Source organism: Lynx canadensis, chromosome C2 (assembly GCF_007474595.2).
Source record: "Lynx canadensis isolate LIC74 chromosome C2, mLynCan4.pri.v2, whole genome shotgun sequence".
NCBI lineage: Eukaryota > Metazoa > Chordata > Mammalia > Carnivora > Felidae > Lynx > Lynx canadensis.
In genome coordinates, this window is record NC_044311.2 from 39,046,609 (window position 1) to 39,068,788 (window position 22,180).

The 22,180-nt window shown below is 36.9% G+C and overlaps 1 long non-coding RNA gene and 1 pseudogene across 1 annotated transcript in view; both read right to left on the reverse strand.

Moving 5' to 3' along the window:
* Positions 1–22,180, reverse strand: part of LOC116738307 — a 78,422-nt gene that overhangs the window by 9,917 nt on the left and 46,325 nt on the right. The window lies entirely within an intron of this gene.
* Positions 9,076–10,624, reverse strand: LOC115524224 (annotated as a pseudogene).

Here is a 22,180-nt window from a genome sequence, read left to right on the forward strand (position 1 = left end):
TGTGCTAACCCCAAAGAGTAGGGTGTTATTAGTTTTTAAGTCTTGGGTCATCCTGAGCACATCCTCCAGGTTTAGAAGTATTTAGAATACAAATCACTTGTAATGAGAAGTAAGGGTCCTCCTTGATTAATCCCTAGAAATTAGCAAATTGGTAAGTGCAGTAAGAAAGTAATTAAGAGTTTTGCCTTTTTATCCTAGCCTTCTCACTCCCTGAGTAACTTTGGGCCAGTTATTATTTCTGGCCTCAGTTTCTTCTAAAAACTTAGGGGTATTATGGTATCTCCATAATTAATACTATGGCTAATAAACTGAGGAATAACCTGTATGCATTTCAGCTCTTCAGACAAGAATGATGTACAATTGTTCCCTGGGAACAATGATGCCATAACACATTGAAGGGAGGAAAGGTAGAGGACTAGATGAAATAAGCCTCTGGTGCTTTGGGCTAAGATCCTGCAATATTGACAAATTTATCCCCCTTGTTACAAAAAGTATTCGAGGTGACCTACAAAGATACATGACAAGCAGAATAAAATAAACTGATGAGGTAAAATTGGAGTAAAAGAAAAACAAGTTTAGTCTAATACAAGCACATCACATAGAAACAGAAAATTTGGAAAATTTGTTTTTGACTATTCTGATAGGTGAATTAAAGAGAAAAATATGGTCATTTCTAAAATTCACTGTCTTTTAAGTCCTATGTTGCTGGTAGTTTGAGGGTAGATAGAAATGGGGTGATTTGCTCAGAACAGTTGTTCCTAGAACTGAAGTAAGAGAGATGTTTTTCATGGTTCCTTATAAAGGAGGAATATGTGATGTACTATAGTGATTTTCAGCTGGGATATGCAACAGAAGAGGACCTTTGTTAACATATGCAATTATATGTTAACATATAGAATCATATCCCTGGGACTCAGTCTCAGATTTGTGATTATCTTTGCATCTATGCATTTGACAAGAGCTTCAAGTGCTTTTGATCTAGTCAGGTCTACAAACATGCTTTAAAGACCCACCCCTGCAATAAGGATAATGGTGAGTTTCAAGTGCTGTTTTCTCAATACATTCTTCAATAGAGGCAGGTGGCATAATGATAAAGCACAATTAAATAAAAGTAATTTTATGAGGACCAAAAAATATAGTCTGGGTACATAGCTCTCTCCAAAATCTATGTCTGATATACAATGTTAAAATTTTAAACATCAAGAGGGATTCAAAAATAGGTAACTCCCTATTGTGTTTCCCTTTAAAGTGAATGGAAGCTGGTCCCAAACAACCTCACTGTCTGTTAGAAAAGCATAATGGAGAAAGTCCAGAAGCATGTGCCAAATTGTCTCTTCCTTTTATTCAAAATGATTATTCCAATTCCTACATAATTCACAGGGAGACTGAGATTCAGGATTGGCTTCTTGACTTTCATTTGTCTATAGTTCCTTAGAAACTTGAAGCTTAAGTTTTAAACTATGAAGGTACCCCTATGTGAATTTTCCTCTGAGGTGGGAGGTTGGAGGATGGCCAGGAAACTCCTCCCCTTTCAATCTTCTCTGCCTCCTCTCCTCCCTCCTTCCACCCCTCCATCATTTTAACTCTTGGTTTGCCTCACCCTGTTTTTTTTAAAAACAACTTTACTGAGATACATTTACAAACCAGAAAGTTCAAAGAACATACTTCTATAGTTTCTAGTATATTCACAGACCAGTATGACCATAACCACAATCAACTTAAGACACTCCAAAGAAAAACCCTTACTCCTCAGTTGTCATTACCTGTGGCCCTTCCTCCCAGTCTCTGGCTACCATTAATTTATTTTCTGGTCTCTATAGATTTGCCTGTTCTGGACACTACATATAAATGGAATCATATAATTTTGTCTTCACTGTCTTTTAGAGTCCACTCTCTTCTTCCTCTGGTTCAGCCTTTTGTGCCAGATTATTTCTAAGCTAGACAAGGTGAGGGATGGGAAGAGCTTCTAACGTTATATTAGGAGGTATATGCAAGGTAATCACACTACCTGTTTAAGATCTTTTTTGGTAGGCCTTTCAACCAGCTTTATCATCCTCACCTCAGGAAGTGACTAGGTCCGAGGAGGATGAGGAAGGCACAGGGAGGGAAATAAAACCTTTTTAAAAACTGATTTTTTTAAATTAATAAACCTCATTTTTTAGAGCAGTTTTAAGCTCACAGCAAAATTGAATGGAAAGTTCAGAGAGCTCCCATGTACTTCCTGTCCCCCTACACATATAATCTCCCTAATTATAAATATCCCCCACCAGAGTGGTACATTTGTTACAACCCATAAACCTACACTGACATATGTATCAATCAAAGTCTACAGTTTACATTAAGGTTCACTCCTGCTGTTGTACATTCTATGGATTTTGACAAATGTATAATGACATGTATCCACCAATGTAGTATCTTACAGAATGGTTACACTATCCTAAAAATCCTCTGTGTTTTACCAATAAATTCCCCACCCCTCATCCCCAACTCCTAAAAATTACAGATCATTTTACTGTTCCCATAGTTTTGTCATTTTCAGAGAGTTACATAGTTGGAATCATACTGTATGTAGCTTTTTTAGAGTGACTTCTTTCATTTAATTATATGCATTTAAGGTTCTTCCATGTCTTTTCATGGCTTGATCATTTATTTTTTAGCACTGAATAATATTCCATTGTCTGGATATACCAGTATATTTATCAATTCACCTACTGAAGAACATCTTGGTGTCTTCTAAGTTTTGGCAATTATGAATAAAACTGTTATAAGCATCCATATGCAGATTTTTGTATGGACATAAGTTTTCAACTCCTTTGAATAAATACCAAGGAGTGTAATTGCTAGATCATATGGTAAGAGTGTATTTAGTTTTAAAATAAACTGCCAACCTGTCTTCCAAAGTGGCTGTTTCATTTTGCATTCCTACCAGCAATGAATGAGAGCGCTGTTGCCTCATATCCTCACCAGTATTTTGTGTTGTCAGGGTTTTGGATTTTGGCCATTATAATAGGTATGTAGTGATACATTATTGTTGTTTTAATGTGCAATTCCCTAATGAGATATTTTCATATGCTTATTTGCCATCTGTATATTTTCTTTGGTGAGGTATCTGTTCAAATCTTCTGCCCATTTTTAATTGGTTTGTTTGTTTATTGCTGAATATTTAGGAGTTCTTTGTATATTTTGGATAATAATCTTGCATCAGATGTGTTTTTAGAAAAAAGAAAAAAAAGATGTGTCTTTTGCAAATATTTTAACCCAGTCCTGATTTGTCTTATTTTCTAGACATTGTCTTTCACAGGTCAGAAGTCTTGGGTTTTTTTCTTCTCCTCTGTACTTTACTTTTTTTTCCAGTTTGATTGAGAAATAATTGATATAATCACTGTGTAAGTTTAAGGCATACAGGAAAATGGTTGGCCTTACATATATCATGAAAGGATTACTACAATAGGTTCAGCTATCGTTCATCATCTCACATAAACACAAAAAAAGAAAAAAAAGTAAAAAAAAAAAAGAGAAAAAATTGTTGCTTGTCATCTGATGAGAACTCTTAGCTACTCTCTTAACTTTCCTATATATCGAACAGCAGTACTAACTATGGTCATCATGTTGTATATTACATGCCTACGTTTTCTTTAGCTTATAACTAGAAGTTTATAACTTTTGACCACCTTCCTCCAATTTCCCCTTCCCCCATCCTCCACTTCTGGTAATCTAATCTCTGTTTCTATACGGTTCTTTTTTCTTTTAGATTCCACATATAAGTAAGATCATACAGTTTTTGTTTGATTTATTTCACTTAGCATAATGCTAAGTGGACTTCAGGATCCATCCATGTTGCTGCAAATGGTAGGATTTCCTCATTTTTTATGGCTGAATAATACTCCAATGTGTGTGTGTGTGTATGTGTGTGTGTGTGTGTGTGTATGTGTGTGTATCATCATTTTTGTATCCATTTTGATGGATACATCAATAGACACTTAGGTTGTTTCCATATCTTGGCCATTGTACATAATACTGCTAGGAACCTGAGGGTGCAGACACCTTTTCAATTTAGTGCTTTCGTTTCCTTTTCATTTCCCAGAGGTGGGATTGCTGAATCATATGGTAGTTTTATTTTTAATTTCTTGAGGCTTCTCTATATTGTTTTCTATAGTGGCTACACCAATTTACAATCCCACCATGAGTACACAAAATTTCCCTTTTCTCCACATCCACATCAACATTTGTTATTGCTTGCTTTTTTGATAATGGCCATTCTAACAGGTATGAAGTGATATCTCATTGTGGTTGCAATCTGAATTTCCATAATGACTAGTAATGTTGAGCATGTTTGAGGTACCTCTTGGCCTTTCATATATCTTCTTTGAAAAAATGTCTATTCAGCTCCTGTATCTATTTTTAAAGTAAGCTATTTGAGGGGGTTTTTTGTTTTTGTTTTTGTTTTTGCCATTGAGTTGTAGGAGTTCTTTATATACTTTGAATAATAACCCCCTATTTGCAAATATTTTTTTCTTATTCCATATGTTGTCTTTTCACTTTGTTGATGGTTTATTTTGCTGTACTGAAGCTTTTTTAGTTTGATGTAGTCCCACTCATTTATTTTTTTTTTTTATTTAGTTGATTGTGATTTAGGCGTCATATCCATCAGGGAAATGTAAATCAAAACTACACTGAGATATCACCTCACACCTGTCAGAATGGCTAAAATCAACAATATAAGAAACAACATGTATTGGTAAGGATGTGGAGAAAAAGGAACTCTCATGCAGTGTTGGTGGGAATGCAAACTGGTGCAGCCACTCTGGAAAACAAAATAGAGGTTCTTCAAAAAGTTAAAAATAGAACTACCCTATGATCCAGTAATCTCCCTACTGGTATTTACCCAAGTATACAAAAACACTGATTCAAAGGGATACATGCACTCCTATCTTTATAGCAGCATGACTTGTAATAGCCAAATTATGGAAGGAATCTAAGTGTCCACCAGTAGATGAATGAATAAAAAAGATGTGGTATATATATATGCATATATACGTATGCATATATATACATGTATATATATATATATGCCCACCCACATTATATACCCACATATACACATATGCACAATGGGATATTATTTAGCCATAAAAAAGAATGAAATACACCATTTGCAATGACATCAGTGGAGTGAGAGTATAATGCTAAGTGAAATAAGTCAGAGAAAGACAACACCATATGATTTCACTTATATGTGGAATTTGAGAAACAAAACAAATGAGCAAAGAAAAAAAAGAGAGAGAGAAACCAATAAATAGACTCTTAACTCTAAAGAACAAACTCATAGTTACCAGAGGGGAGGTAAAGGGGATGGGTGAAATAGGTGATGGGGATTAAGAAGTGCACTTGCTGTGATGAGCACTGGGTGATGTATGGGACTGGTGAATTGCTATTTATGCACCTGAAAATAATTAACACTGTATTTTAACTATACTGGAATTTTAAATTAAATTAAATTCAAAAACAAAATATCATTACCAAGATCCAGGTCAAGAAGTTTTATTCCTATGTTTTCTTCTAGGACTTTCATAGTTTCAGGTATTATATTAAAGTTCTTAACCCATTTCAAGATAACTTTTGTGAGTAGCATAAGATTGGGGTCCAGTTTCATTCTTTTGAATATCCAATTATCCCTGCACTATTTATTGAAGAGACTGTCTTTTCGCCATCGAGTATTCTTGGTTCCCATGTCAAATATTAGTTGACTATATATGCTCGGGTTTATTTCTGGGTTTTTTATTCTATTCCACTGGTCTATGTGTCTGTTTATATGCCAGTATAATTGTTTTGTTGTTGTTGTTGTTGTTGTTGTTGTTGTTGTTGTTATATTATAGCTTTATAGTATAGCTTGAAATAAAAAGTGTTATGCCTCCTGCATTGTTCTTTCTCAGGATTTCTTTGGCTATTTGGGATCTATAAGTTCCATAAAAATTTTAGTGTGAATTTCCTCTACTTCTGTAAAAAATGCCATTGGAATCCTAATAGAGATTGCATTGAATCTACAAATGGCTTTGGTCAGTATTAACATTTTAACAATATTAATTAATTAATATCAATTCTTCCAATCCATGAACATGAGATACCTTTCCATTTATTTGTGTTCTTTGATTTCTTTCATAAGTGTCTTATAGTTTTCAGAGTAGAGAATTGTCACCTCCTTGATTATTTTTTTTCCTGATTTTTTAACTGTTTTTGATGGCTAGTGTAAAGAGGATCAGTTTAATTCTTTTTCAGATTTTTGTATGTTATTTTTTATCTTGCAACTTTACTGAATTCATTGATTAAATCTAACGGTTGAGGCTTTAGGATTTTCTACACGCAATATGTCATCTGCAAATAAAGATAATTTTAGTTCTTCCTTTCCCATTATGATTGTTTTATTTATTTTTCTTGCCTGATTGCTCTAGCTAGGAATGCCAGTACTATTTTGACTAGAAATGGTGACAGTGAGCATCCTTGTCTTGTTCCTGATCTCAGAGGAAAAGCTTTTAAACTTTCACCATTGAATATGATGTTAGTTGTGGGCTTGTCATATATGGACTTTACTATGCTGAGATATGTTCCTTCTATGTGTAATTTGTTAAGAGTTTTTATCATGAATGTATGTTAAATTTTCTAAAAATGCTTTTTCTGAATCCATTGAGATGATCATACTTAGGTTTTTTTTTTTCTTCAATTAATGTGATGTATCGCATGAATTGATTTGTGTATGTTGAACCATCCTTACATCCCAGGATATAATCCTATTTGATTATGGTGAATGAACTTTTTTTGAAGTGCTTCTGAATTTGGTTTGCTAGTATTTTATTGGGAGTTTTTTCATCTATATTCATCAGGGATACCTTTTCTGGCTTTGGATAACGCTGGCCTCTTAGAATAAATTTGGGAATGTTCCCTCCTCTTTGATTTCTTTTTTTCTGAAGATTTTGACAAAGACTGGTGTTAATTCTTCTTTAATTGTTTGGTAAAATTCACCAGTGAAGCTTTGAATTCCTGGCCTTTTCTTTGTTGGGAAATTTTTGATTAGCAATTTGATAACCTTACTACTAACTGATCTATTCAGATTTTCTACTTTTTCCCAGTTCAGTCTTGGTAAGTTATATATTTCTAAGAATTTTTCATTTCTCCTAGGTGTCTAATATGTTGGTATACAGTTGTTCATAGTGCATTTTTATGATTCTTTGTATTTCCGGGGTATCGGGTGTAATGTCTCCTTTTTCATTTATAATTTTGTTGATTTGGATCCTGTTTTTTCATTAGTCTAGGTAAGGATTTGTCAGTTTTGTTCATCTTTTCAAAAAACAACTCTTAGTTTGGTTAATCTTTTCTATTGATTTTCTGTTCTTGACTTCACTTATTTCTGTGCTAATCTTTACTATTTCCTTTCTCCTACTAACTTCAGGCTCAGCCTTTTCTTCTTTTTTTAGTTCCTTAAGGCATAGAGCTAGGTTGCTTATTTGAAATTTTTATTGCTTCTTAATATAGATGTTTATTGTTATGACCTTCTCTCTTTAAAATACCTTTGGTGCATCCCATGAGTTCTGGTATATTATGTTTCCATTTTCATTTGTTTCTAGAAACTTGTTTATCCCTCTTTAATTTCTTTGATCCACTGGTTTTTAAGGGGAGTGTTTAATTCCCATGTATTTATGAATTGTCCAGTTTTCTTCCTGTTACCAATTTATAGTTTTATGCTATTATGGTCAGAGAGGATATTTGGTATGATTTCAATCTTCTTGAATTTTCTAAGACTTGTCTTCTGGTCTAATATATGGTTATCTTAGAAATTTTTCCATGTACACTTGAGAAGAAGGCATATTCCTCTGCTGTTAGGTAGAATATTATGTATGTCTGTTAAATCCACTTGGTCAATAATTTGTTCAAATCTGCTCTTTCTTCACTGATTCTGTCTGGATGGTCTATCCATTGTATAGTGTGAAGAATTAAAGTACTCTACTATTATCATTTCTCTTTTTGGTTAGTTTTGCTTTATATACTTAGGTGTTCAGGTTTTGGGCACATATATATTTACAATTGTTATATCCTCTTGATGAACTGACCACTTTATTATCATGTAATGATCTTGGCTCTCTTTACTATTTTTAGTTTAAAATCTATTTTATCTGATGTAACTACCCCTGCCTTTTTTTTTTTTTTTTTTTTTTTTTTTTTTGGTTACCATTTGCTTGAACAACTTTTCTCATTCCTTCACTCTCAGTCTATGTCTGTATTTAACGCTAAAGTGAAGCAACACCCAGGGTCCCAAGAATAAGAACAGGATGCAATGACAGCTGGCACCACTGAAAGCTGTCACATACCAACCTTCCCTCCAACTGCAAACAATACCAACCACCTCACCTGCAGGGCCCTCATTTCCTTCCAAAGAGAAAAATACAGGAGACACAAGACCACCACTCTCTCAAGAAAGCTCACACCTTTTGGAGAAATAATGGATCCACTATGGCTGCAAATGTGCCACAGGCCAGAATTCTAGACAAGATATTGCATGCTCCCACTATGATTTGATGAGAAGAACAGTCATCCCTGTGGTCTTCTACCTGAAAGCCCAGAACCTTATCTTACATCAAATAGACCTTGAATGAGGCTCACTGACAAACTCTGACAGCCCTGAGCAGGTTCAGAACTGCGACATGTAAGGTAGGCCTGGTTGGACCAGACCTGAGAAGGATGCCTGGGAGTTAAAGCCTTGCATCAGGCAATAGACCAATGCTGCTTCCATGGTTTGGACAAAAGTACTGTGGAAACCTGAGATGCTGGCATCAGCAGGAACTGAGCAAGGAGTACAGGACCCTCTGCACCATCTCTGCAACTTCTCTGTAAACCTAGAATCACTTAAAAGTAAAAAAAAAATATATTAAAAAATAATAATGAAAATAAAGTGAATCTCTTGTAAGTAGTATTTCATTGGGTCTTGTTTTTTGTCCATTCACCCATTCTATGTCTTTTGATTAGAGAATTTAATCTATTTACATTTAAAATAATTATTGATAGGTAAGGACTACTACTGCCATTTTGTTAATTGTTTTCTGGTTGTTTTGTATATCCATTGTTCAATGTTCCTTATCCTGCTATCTTTGTTCATGTTTTGATGTCCTTTGGTATCCATACGCTTTGATTTCTTCTCCTTCTCTTTCTCCATCTTTTTCTTCCTTCTTTTTAAAAATCTATCATTGTTATAGGTTTTTCCCTTGTGATGACCATGAGGCTTACATAAAATATCTTAAAATTATAATACTTCATTGCATACTTTATACTTTTACTTCTCCCTCTCACATTTTAGGCTATTGCTGTTACAACTTACATATTTTTGTAGTGTATAATTAATAAGAGATTATTCCAGTTATGGACATTTTTATTATATTTATTTTCTTAACTTTAAACCATTGTTGTAAGTAAATTACATACCACAATTACAAATTACAGAATCTACCCTTGACTATATATTCCATAACCAGTGACCTTTACACTAATTTTTTACGTTTTTATGATGTTAGCTAGGCTCTTTTTATTTCCATTCAAAGAACTCCCTTTAGCATTTTTTGTATGGCAGGTCTAGTGGTAATGAACTCCGTCAGCTTTTGGTTTTCTGGGAACGTCTTTATCCCTCCTTCATTTCTGTAGAATAGCTTCACTGGGTATAGTATTCTTGGTTGACAGGGTTTTTTTTTTTTCTTTTAACATTTTGAATATGTCATCCCATTCTCTCCTGGCCTCAAATATTTCCGTTGAAAAATTTACTAATAGCTTTATGGGGATTCCCTTGTAGATACTTCTCCTTTCTATTGATGCTTTAAAAATTTTTTGTTGTTGTTGTTCTGGATCAAACATTTTTATTTATTTGTCTGCCAAACACAAAAGCTGATTTCTATCTATAATTATTTTTTAAGATAAGAAACAGTGAGTCAACTGCAGAAACAACTGTGGCCTAACTGTGAAGACTATGGCGCTCACCATGAGGCTGTAGGGAGAAATGGTAATGACATTAGCAGGCTTTCTCCAAGAAGGCTCTGCAGCACCTCACACACTGCTAGTAGATAGTCTCAAAGTCAGACTCATTCCCATAATAAATAATAAATTGTTTCAATAATAAATTGTTTTTGTGGATAACTCTCAAGTAGTTCAATTTTAGATTTGCATTTCTTTTCCTATTCAAGTATCTCAGATTGCTTTCATCCATATGTAGTATATAATCAGATGTAGCAAAGTCTTCTTTGGTAACCTGCCAGGCAATGTTAACCCCACAGACTGATGGGAATAATATGCTTTTTTATTTAATTGTGCCCTCCATAATTGGGAGGGTTTGCTATTTCATATGTAGATGTCACTACATTTTCTATCCTCCAATTATCTGAAAGCTTTTGATCAGTTACAAGTTTTCTGAAAACTTATTCTGCAATGGGTGACTGACATGTTACCCACACACAAAGAGCATAGACTTGGATACCTGCTCAGCCATCTTCCCATGCACCAGTATTATATTTTTCAGCTCTAGAATGTTTTTTTCTTTCTTTCTTTCTTTCTTTCTTTCTTTCTTTCTTTCTTTCTTTCTTTCTTTCTCTTTCTTTTTTTTTTTTTTCTTTCTTTCTTTCTCTTTCTTTTTTCTTGCTTTCCTTCTTTCTTCCTTTTCTATTGCTTAGTCAAACTTTTCATTTTGTTCATGCTTTGTTTTCCTAATTTTGTTTAGTTGTCTGTGTGTTCTTGGAATTCACTAGACTTCTTTAAGAAAATTATTCAGAATTCTTTGTCTTATAGTCCATATATCTCCATTTCTTTAAAATCATCTATTAGAGCTTTATTAGTTTCTTTTGTTGGTGTCATATTTACCTACTTTTTGTGATCCTTGATTCCTTATGTTGCTATCTGTGTATTTAAGTAATCAGGTTCCTCTTCCAGACTTTACAGGTTTGTTTTGGCAGAGACAGGTCTCCAAACAGTCAAATTCAAACAGTCAACAGTTTGAATTTCTGGACATGTATACTAGTAATGTTCTTGGGTAGGTGGGGCCTGCGATTATGATTTATTTTGGGGTGAGGCAACTGTGCAAGTTCTGAGGCCAGGGATGGAGATGGTGGTGCCACTGGGTGAGAACAGTTGAATAGGGCTGCTTTTTTGGTTCACTACCCAAGTGAGGCTGTAGGATGGGTTCCATGACTGTCTAGATTCTCTGTTCACACTTACTAGATGGTTAGGTTTGGGTACTATATTCATTAATAGATGAGGGTATGAATTATCTTTCCTTCCCTGACTGGTCAGCAGTATGGGACTTAGGGCTTGTACAGCTCATTGTTTGGGGACCCAAATCAGGCAAAAGTGTGCACTAAATTTGCTTGTCAGCTGAGGCCACCAGTTCTTCTTTGCAGACAGGGAAAGTCACAGATGGCTCTCTGTTCAAGTGTCACTGTAAGCAGGGCTATTGGATAGACTCTACAGCTTACCATGTGCTCTGGTTGGGTTCCTTGGTTAGGCAGGCTTGAGGCTATATGCAGCGATAAGTGGGGCTACAATTTAGTTTCTCTATATGGGCATAGTGGGAGAAGCAGCTGTAAAACTGGCAAAGCTCTTTGTTGTCTTAACTCAAGCCAACCTGTGCCCCAAATTCCCTGGCTGGAAAGGGCCACTGGCTTTGCTCTGAAAACTATTGGTTCTGCCTACCTGTGTCTCAGCTTAAGCACTACTGCAGCACACAGCTCCCAGGCATCCTTGCCAGCTCTTCTGGTCAGGTGGGACAGGGAGCCACAGCAGGTAGGCCTATGTTCCAGCTCCCTTGTCTGGAACAAGGAAAGGGGAAGGGTCACTCCAGGCAACTCTCAATTTCCCAGACTATCTAGCTGGGAGGGGTTGGGAGCTACCCTCAGCTTTGGCTATGAATTAATCCTTCTGCCTATGTATAGCACAGAAACCTTCCTGTGCCTGGTACTGGCTTTGCTCTGGAGGTGATAAGCTCTACCTACCCACCTCTCAGTTTGAGCACTACTGTTCTACACAGCTTGTAGGTGTTCCTCTGGCCAGTAGATGTGACCAGGAGATACTCACCATAGTGGGCAGGGCCATTATTCAGCTCCTTGTCTGAGCACGGGCAAACAAGGCTCTAGGGCTAGCAATACCCTTCATTTAAAAATTCAAATCAGGCAGATCTGCACCCCAATGAGTTCCCTAGTCAGACTGCATTACCAATATGTTTCTTCAGATGAGCAAAACCATTGGTTGGGGTTACTACTTTATCATTGCAGGTATAAACTTGATCTGCCAAGATCCATGTGCTTGTTGTTATAAGATCCTCCCTGCTTCTCCATCATAAGTCAGATTCCCAGTGGTCAAGCCCCCAAGGTTCCCCTGAAATCCCCATGGAGTGAGATGAGAGTAGAGGTTCCCACAAAGCAACCCCAATGGTCAGTGGGGAAGACTGGTTGTCTTCCCCCGGGTTCTCTTTTTGTCTTACTGGAGGACCTAATGGCTCAAGGAAAACCCCTCCATATAGTGTTGCACTGGCCTGAGGGAAGTGAAAAAAAGTCATTAGGTAGTCACTTCTCTTACCCTTCTAATGAAATCTGTCTTGTCTCTGTGGTGTAGGGGGTGATTTAGACTCACCCTCATGTTCTAGAATTCTTTCAGTGAAGTTCTCATCTTGAATAGTTGCTAGCTGTCCTTCTTGTGATGGGGAGCAAAGTCAGGAATGATCTACGTTACCATCTTGGTGAAGTCTAGTTTTAATGAAGTCCAGCTTATCAATTGCCTCTTTCATGAACAATACCTTTGTTGTTGTATCTAAAAGTAGTCACCATATCCAAGATCACCCAGATTTCTCCTGTTATTTCCTATGAGTTTTATAGCCTTTTGTTTTGTATTTGGAACTCTGATTCATTTTGAATTAACTTTTGTAAGGAATGGTCTATGTCTAGATTTATATTTTTGCATGTGGTATCCATTTTTTCCAGCACCATTTCCTCAAAAGACTATCTTTGCTTCATTTTATTGTCTTTGCTCTTGTGTTAAAGATAAGTTGACTATACTTATGCTGGTCTATTTCTGAATTCTCTATTCTGTTCCAATGAACTACTTTTCTATTCTTTCAGCAATACCACAGTTTTTTTGAATACTGTAGCTTTATAGTAAGTTTTGAAGCTGGGTAGTATAGTTCTCTGAATTTGTTCTTGTCCCTCAATATTGAGTTAACTATTCTGGGTCTTTTGCGTCTCCATGTAAACTTTAGAATCAATTTGTTGATATCCACAAGGTAAGTTGCCAAGATTTTGATTGGGATTGCATTGATTCTCTATAGATAAAGTGGGAAGAACTAATATCTTGACAATATTGAGACTTTCTATCCATGAACATGGAATGTGTATGTATGTATGCATGTATTTAATATCTTTCATCAGAGATTTGTAGTTCTCTTTACATAGATCTTGTGCATATTTTGTTAAATTTACACCTACATATTTAAATTTGGGGGGGTACTAATGTAAATGGTAATATGTGTTTAATTTTAAATTTACTTATTAAATTCTGGTATATAAGAAATTGATTGACTTTTACTTAGTCCCCATTAAAGTGTGTACTGAGGGCTCTGCAACTGTACTAGTTACAGGGCATGTATAATAATAACTAGTTATAGTTATCAACCTCAAGGAGTTAGGGGGAGGCAAAAGAGAAGGAAACATGTAATCACGTTTTTAGAAAAGAAAAAGCTATCCCAATCCCAGTCTGAGAAAAAAAAAAAAAAAAAGAACATGTTTTGAGTGATACAATTTATTATGTTCTTTTGGGAGAAAGCGTTACTCCTAATTAATTTTTAAACAATTTCCCTACAGATTTTAATAGATGAAAATTTGCTCTGGGGAATCAAGTGACTGGTTACCCTGATGACTGCCAATCAAGAATCTGATGATCTTTTTTTAAAAAGTTTTCTAAGCTTATTTAATTATTTTGAGAGACTGCATGCATGAGCAGGGGGTAGGGGTTGGATGTGGGGGAGGGGCAGAGAGAGAGGCAGAGAAAGAATCCCAAGTAAGCTCCACACTTGGCATGGAGCCTGACATGGGGCTTAATCCCATGAACCATGAGATCACGACCTGAGCCAAGACCTAAGAGTTGGACACTTAACCGACTGAACCACTCAGTTACCCCTAGAATCTGGTGATCTTTAACCAAACATTCTTTCTTCTTTTTTATATCTGATTCAACAATAATTATGTAATCATTCTTCTAACTACAAAATTTCTTACAAGAAAGCATCTTTCAATTGGCTAATATACACTCTTACAGGTCTTTTCCTTGCAGCAAAGTTCTAATAAACCTCGACACATGCTCATAACTAAATTGCCTGAAAAGCTTTATTTAACATTGTAATAGAAAATTAGTCAGAGTTGTAATAGAAGTTATCACAAGGATGTGGGGAGCACTTGAATTTTGGATGTATGAGTGGGTGGGGGTGGAGGAGGAAGGCATTCATTCAGAAGTGACATCTAAATTGAATACTACAGAATGAGTAGAACAAAGGGCAGTAGAGAGATGGGAGGAGTCTGAGACAGTAGCTAAGAAAAAGACCTAGAAGGGAAAAAGTATTATCTGTGTAGCAGGTGGCTACCCTGCCCATGTACATTGGGCTTGAAAATGTCCTGTTCTCCAGCGCACATTCACCTTGCCTGTATCTGCATCTAAACCTGAGATTTCCCCCAGGAAGCAGAGGGGCATTCTTCCCTTTTTTGGGAAATGCTGGTAAAAAACCTGGAAGGAATATAACATCCCCAAGGGTTGTCCTCAACCAATGACAGAGTGGTGTAGCTGATACGTAAATTCCCCCATTTATTCTCCCCTTGGATGGGATAATTCTAAATATGTTTCACAGTGTTTCCCAGAATTTCCCCAGGGATTTGGCGCCAGTCCAACTGTGGGCACTGGGTTCCTTTTCCTGTGTCACTGCCCCACTCCCCACCAGTATGTTCTGAGCTTCCCAAATAAAGTGCTTTGCACACCAGGCCTTGTCATAGGGTCTGTTCTGGGGAATTCAGACTGAACAGCCTGTTTGGGGTAATTGCAAGCAGTTAAGCAACAGAGAGAACTTGCGATATGCAAAAAGGTAAAAGCGAGGTTGGGCTAGAGTATGTAAGGCCCTGATTTGCCATATTCAGCAGATAAAAATCACGATGCCCAGTTAAACTTTAATTTCAGATAAACAACAAATAACTTTTTAAAATAAGTATGAATTGGGCATAGTTATACTAAAAAATATTGTTTATCTAAATTAAATTTACTGGGTATCTTGTATTTTATCTGGCATTGCTATGGGATCTAAAAACGATTTGGAGCTTTATCAGTAGGACACTTTGGTTCCAGTGTGGAACATGGGTTTGAGAAAGGCTGGAGAAACCAGTGAGAAGACATAACCACTGCCCAGAGATGAGGCCTGGGTCTGGGGCTTTCAGGGAGATGGGAGAAGTAGATGGAAGGCATAAGGGAAAGTTATCTGCACTTAAACTAGCTGCCAGGGCAAAAGAACTATCTCATTAGACAGGATGGGAAAAGACTACCAAAAATGAGTGCAAAGTCCTGAAAATGCCCCCAGAATGTTCAGAAAAAGACATCAAACTATCAATGCAAGGCCTCCCTTCCTTTCCTCCTTGATGTGCTCATGCCCATGGAGTAGAATGCCCTTTTTCAGGCCAAAGCACCTTGCCCCCTGAATCAAACTACAGGAGTACTATAGGCCTGAGCACTCCTCCTGAACCTCTCTGATGACCTAAATTAGAATGGGCTCAGCTCAGCCCTGTCCCCAGATGAGCCCTTGACCAGAGCCTCTGGAAATTACCAGATGTACATGGCAAGGGACACTAAGGAAAAGCAAATTCTCTTTAGCTTATTTTCTCTTTGTTGCTGTTGTTCCCTGACATGGACCTTGCCCCATACGATAACCCCAGCCATGGTGCACACATTCCTCAGAATGATGTCACAGAAAATCCAGTCTCAACATGGAAAGGGATAGGAAGCACATTTGGAATCACACGGTGTTCTCTGTGTGAAGAGCTCTTCAGTTTCATTTCAACTTTCATGAAGGAAATTCTATTCCTGTGGGAAACCACTTCAAAAACAATATATTGAAAAAGAAAGAAGAAAAATGAACTCCATTATACCAATGGTACATTCCTTTCTTCTGTTTTGCTGTTTCTCCCATTTGTAAAATGCACACCAAAGACTATTAGAGAATATAATTTGAACTGCTTCATTCCAAAGTTAAAGTGTTGAGAGTTAAAAAAAAAAAAAAAAAACTACAGTGAAATAATAACAGGTCTCCCTTCATTTTTTAACACTTGAATTTGATTATAACTTTCAGTTCTGAAATTTGAAATTGTACAGGGCTATTTCCTCAAACTAAATTATACATACTCTTATCAGATACTAAAAAGCATGAGTAGTTATCTGGAAATTATGCGTTTTCTACCCACATTCACATACGCACACAGAGACTGTAGTATGAGCAATTTGTATAAGACAAGCTATTGATCAACATTCACCTACCCCATAATAGTCAAGTTGGCATCCCAGGGTCTCTGGGTCTACTCTGTGCCAAAGATCATTTTGATTGTTTACATATAGTATATATATAATTCTCATAAGAACCTCATAGGGTGGATATTCCTCTCCCCACTTTACAATGTAGAAATTGAGGCTCAGAAGGGTTAAATAACTTTCCCAAGGTCACACAGTGTATAAGTGACATGTATGGGCTGAATTGTGTCCCTTACAAAATTCATATGTTGAAGTCCTACCCTTCAGTACCTGAGAATGTAATTGTATTTGGAGATATGGTATTTAAGAAATAATTAGGTTAAAATTAAGTCATTAGTATGGACCCTAATTCAATATGATTGTGGTCCTTATAAGAAGAGAGAGACATTAGAAATATGCATCCACAGTGGAAAGACCATGTGAGGACACTGAGAAAGCAATCATCTACAAGCCAAGCAGAGAGGCCTGAGGAGAAACTGACCTAGCCAACTCCTCAATCTTGGACTTCTAGCCTCCAGAATTATGAGAAAATTAATTTCTATTGTTTAAGCCACCCAGTGTATGTTACCTTGTAATGACAGTCCCATAGCAGCCAACCCAGAATTTCCATCTGATTTGCAATTTTCCTGAAATCATCATTTTTCACCAGAGAATCAGGTCTGGGAGAAAATGGGGTTAAGGGAGAATTAATTTTACTTAATATTCAATGTGCCAAGGCAAACTAGGGTTTAGCTCAAGGTAACCAAATTACCCAAGATGGCCCAATGTGGGGGTTGTGGTGGTAAATGTGGTGATGTTGGGAGTTCTAGGGAGGAAGGGCAGTAATAACTCAAGCCCAGAAGAGCTAGAAATAGCATTTTTCCTTCAGGTAATCAGTTATTAATCAGACCTCAGACGATGACCAGAATCTCAGATGCAGGATCCAGGCCCTGTCATGTAATCCAGCACGGGGAATTGGAAAAAGTGTAGTAAGGGTCCCCAAGTCACCCTCTCTCCCACCAATTTTCCATATATTGCACTGAAGCCTTGATGACTGTTATTAGGCCCCTCTTCTGGTCCAACATGGATCTGCTGGGGTAAGGGAGGGCAGAGCAGAAACTGGGCCCATGCCTGGTGACCCAGACAAGCTCCCCAGAATGCTGAAGGGGGCCAATTCTCCTCCTCATGATGAATTTTTCCTTCTCAGAATTTCCTCCCAAAGGAGAGAAAGGGAGCACAATTATCTATGGAATCCAGTTTGCTTAGATGTCATTTTAAATGAATAGGAGCCAGCTTCAAATAAAACAACTATTCCCTCTTTCTGGTTTCCCGGGGCAGAGTCTGTGATTTTCTCCACCTACTCTTCCCCACTCTCCTACCACTATCACAGGTGAGGGTTCTCAGCCCTGCATCTTCTGGCCTTGATGGATACCCAGTTCAGCTCATAAATCCCTCTCTTACAAATCTCATTTTTTCTATCAGTTACCAAACTTCCCAAAAAAATATTCTCAAGTCTTTGTAATTTGATATCTGTGATATGCAAGCTGCCCAAAACCCAAGGCTTGGGCAAGAGCCGTTTCTTCCCAGACTTAAGGGCTGTACTAGGCTTTATAGTTCCCTAGAGAACTGGAGTGCTGAACAGAAAATTGAGGCAGAAACAGTACTGGCTTTCATCAATCTCTTGGGGCAGGTACTTATCAGCATGGAACTCCTGAGTTTTTAATATACAGGGCCCCAAGGCTTGCTAAATACTGAACCTGAAACTGTACTCCACTCTACCTCTCACTGTCCCCCCCCACTGGCAAGATGAAAGCTCTAATGCTCCTGTTTGGTCCTACTATGGTCAGAGTCAGCCAGAATAGGACTCTGCAGATCCATCTTTACTTCACCTTTTCTTGAGTAGACAATGAAGTAACTTTATTTAAAAACTTGACTAATGTTTAACTCTTGGCATTTTGAACCTTTTATTCAGTGATGTATAAGAGTTTATTAATTTATTTGGGGCCTGACAGATATAAGGGAGACTTCCCTACTTTTAGCCAAATATTCACCTAAAGTATTCTAGAAGAAAAATAAGAACTAGGGGGAGATGAGGAAGAAGGAAACAAGGAAAGGGAGGCGTAGGGAAGAGGAAGGAAGGGAAAATTTCCAGCTCTTTGGATCTAATGGACTAACCTGCTTCTCTTGCCTGTTAGGGGTGAGTGGTCTGTTTAACTTCAGTTCTGTCTAGATAATGAGCAGATAACAGCATACCTACCCCTTGCATAGGATCTCATGATGACTGCTATATCCTAGGGCTTCATTATCCTTGGCATGGGTCTCTCTAGGCCTGTAGCCTTTCACTATGTGATTCCTTAGAAGGACCTTGTGAAAAGGTGAGCAAGTAGGGCCTCATCCCCAGGAATTCTCAGCCAAAATCCAAAGGTGGATCTGACTTCTTTCTTTTGAGCCCTTAACAGAACTCCAGTTTCTTGGTATTACTTGGCTCAGAATAGTATTATAAGAACTACACTTATCAAGTTGGCCCTCCTGGATTTCCCTGGCATAGTAAAAATAGATATGGCTTCCCTGTGTCTAGGTTCAGATTTGCTGATGTGACTGTCAGCCCTTCTTGGGTCAAGAGTTCAAGATATACAGATGTAATCAATTGAATGTTTGTGTCCCCACAAAATTGATATATTAAAGCCCTATCCCCTAATGTGATTATATTTGGGAATAGGGCTTTTAATTAAGGTTAAATTAGGTCATTAGGGTAGGGTACTAATCCAATAGGATTAGTGTACTTGTAAGAAACATACCAGAGCTTTCACTCTCTCCCCTGTGAAGGTACAGTGAGAAGAGAGCTGTCTATGAGCCAGAGAGAAAGCCATTACTAGAAACAAAACCTTGCCAGACACTGATGTTGGACTTTCCAGCTTCCAGAACTTTTAAGAAAATAATTTTCTGCTGTTTAAACCATGTAGTCTGTTGTATTTTGCTATGGAAGCCTGAGAAGACTAAAACAAAAGAGTAAAACATATGCCTCAGTTTTCCAGGGAAAATATAAAGGGAACTTTGATTTCCACGTGTATATCATTAGACAATCTACAAAGGTTGTCGCAACCATTATTTTAAAAGTTTCTAACTGCAGACCTAAATGGTACATTATGATACTCATTTTACAAAAGGGAAAACAGGATAGAAGAAGGAAGGTGATTCATGCAGTGTCAAATGTAAGGGAGGGTGTCAAAATCGGAACTCATACCGAGACCACTGTTCTCTGCACAAAACTAAGCTGCTCTATAACAATCAATCTTCACACCATGATGTCATCTGCAAATTTGATAAGAAGGTTTCAATGTCTTCACACAAACAATAAAAGTATTTAACGGGGGAGTTGTTACTTACACTTTCTAACCTGAAGACGACAAATGGGTTTCATCTTGCAAGCCAATTGATTTTTTGGCAGTGGCTGCCAATCCTGTGTATTGACAAGGGTTGTGAGGTCACGTTAGGAAAGAAAATCTGGATTATCTATCAACATTGGTCACAGGCACAGTAAGTGAGTGTGAAGCATGTAAACCTGGGATTACACATGCTACTCCAATCCCCAAGACAACATGGAGTCCTCATGGATGAACAAAAATGCTTTCCAGCATGAAGAACAAAAATATATAAACAAGGTCAGCCAAGGATAATTTTTTTTCTTAGAATTATTTTTTGAGTTACGTCTCCCTGATTGCTTCTCCCTCAATTTTCATTCTTCTCTGTCAGAATCGAAAGTTGGGGCCTTGAAACTAAATTTCAAAATAAATTTCTTACATGAAATTTTATGTAGGAGATAACTAGTGTCTAAGAGACAAGTTCTTCAAGATTTTACAATAAACACAGAAGCAGATTTCATGAAGGACTGAGAAGGAGGAAAAAATTGGTTCTCAAGAACATTCATAGCAACTGTTTCATGGTTGGTAGAACAATTGGATATATAATCAGGGAGTAAACAACTTTGATTATAGTGGATTATACCAAGAGACATAATAATATGGCTGTAATTATATATCAGCAGTTGTGCCTCAAATTCTTTTGGAAAATAGCTACTACAAGTTTTACAGAAATAGATTCAAGATAACAAGAAACATAAAGATCACAGTAAAAGCCCTTTGAGACTAAAAAAGTGGCATCTTGCCTCTTCCCATTCTTCAAATCTTAAATATTTTCAGAAATAAATCCTTACTGTATATGACAGTAAACTACAAAGCATGTCCAGCTTATTTTCCCCCTAATTATTCAGTCCTGCATAAGCTAGATGCATGCTTTCAAAACAGATACATGCTTAAAATTATTTAAGAAATAAATGGCTCAAATAAGACTAATTTATCAATACTTAATAACAGAAGCAACTTCATATAACTACTTTTCTTACCAAAGATTATCAAATGCCACTTTCATTGACCAAAACTGATAAAAGCTGTTTTTATTATGGAAACTAGAGATATATAAAGAAGATCTTAGAAAAAAATTAGAACCTGTTTTAATTCCATCTTGTTGATTTTTTAAGAATAACTTCTGATTCTTGAAGATAAAGCTTTTTCCATTAATTTTGAAAAGTAATACTCCTAAAGGTTTTATTGGAGCCTTCCACAACTTGGGTTCTATGACCTAGATGTTCTCTACCCCTAGTATTTATGTTCCTGAGAAAAGCTCGCTGGTAACATAAATAATGAAGTCAAACTTCTGATCTTTTTGTAAAATAAAAGTAAATTATAAAATTGGTACACAGAAAAATTGAGAAAGTGTGAAGCTCTAGCAAAAGCACTTAAATTTCATGTAAAAACTAAGGAAGAAGATCTAAACCCACTTAGTGACAGGTTTGATTTCAGAAAAATGAGACACTCTTCTTATTTCACAAAGTACTTATTTTCAAATTAATAATCAATTACTCAAATACTCTTTCTTTGAAAATAGGGCTCAAATGAGGTAAGAGAAAATAAACCTGAGTTCTAAAAATACACAAAGGCCTCAAACAATACATTTTCTTAAAGTCATAGAATTGGACACTTAAAATACTCCATTGGGTTTGTATCAGAAGTAGTTAACTTTTTGATACAAGTTATTGGACAGAAAGTAATAATAATATCTTAACTTTGTTAAGTGCGTTAGTGCTCCCAATTCACATATGTCATTGGTGCCCCCTTCCTGCTTGGTCTGGGGGAGACTGACCTGACCTCTGCTTGGTGAAAGAAAGCTCTGAGCTTTCCTCAAATTTCCCACAGGTACAAGGTGAGAGAACAGAGAATATTCCATACTCTTAAGGTCATTTTGGCTTCCAGGCTATTTCTGCCCAATTCCAGTGTTAACTCAGATGCAAGACATCCCCTTTCTTGAGTTCCACAAAAATTCTACTCTCACAAAGCTTGTGAAAGTGTGCAGAATTTCTGAAGATCTGGGGTGTCATGAGAGACTTGGAAGGGGTTTATATTGCAGCACATAGGTAATCTCAGATGAACAGATTCATCTCTATTCTTTTCCTGTGGTTCAGTTTCTTCAACACTGGGAATGTACACCTGCCCATCTCCCTATACTTATGGGTGACTATAGCCTCCCTGCCTCCCTCACTTCTTGCCCCCTACTCTTAGGAGCAAACAAACTCCTC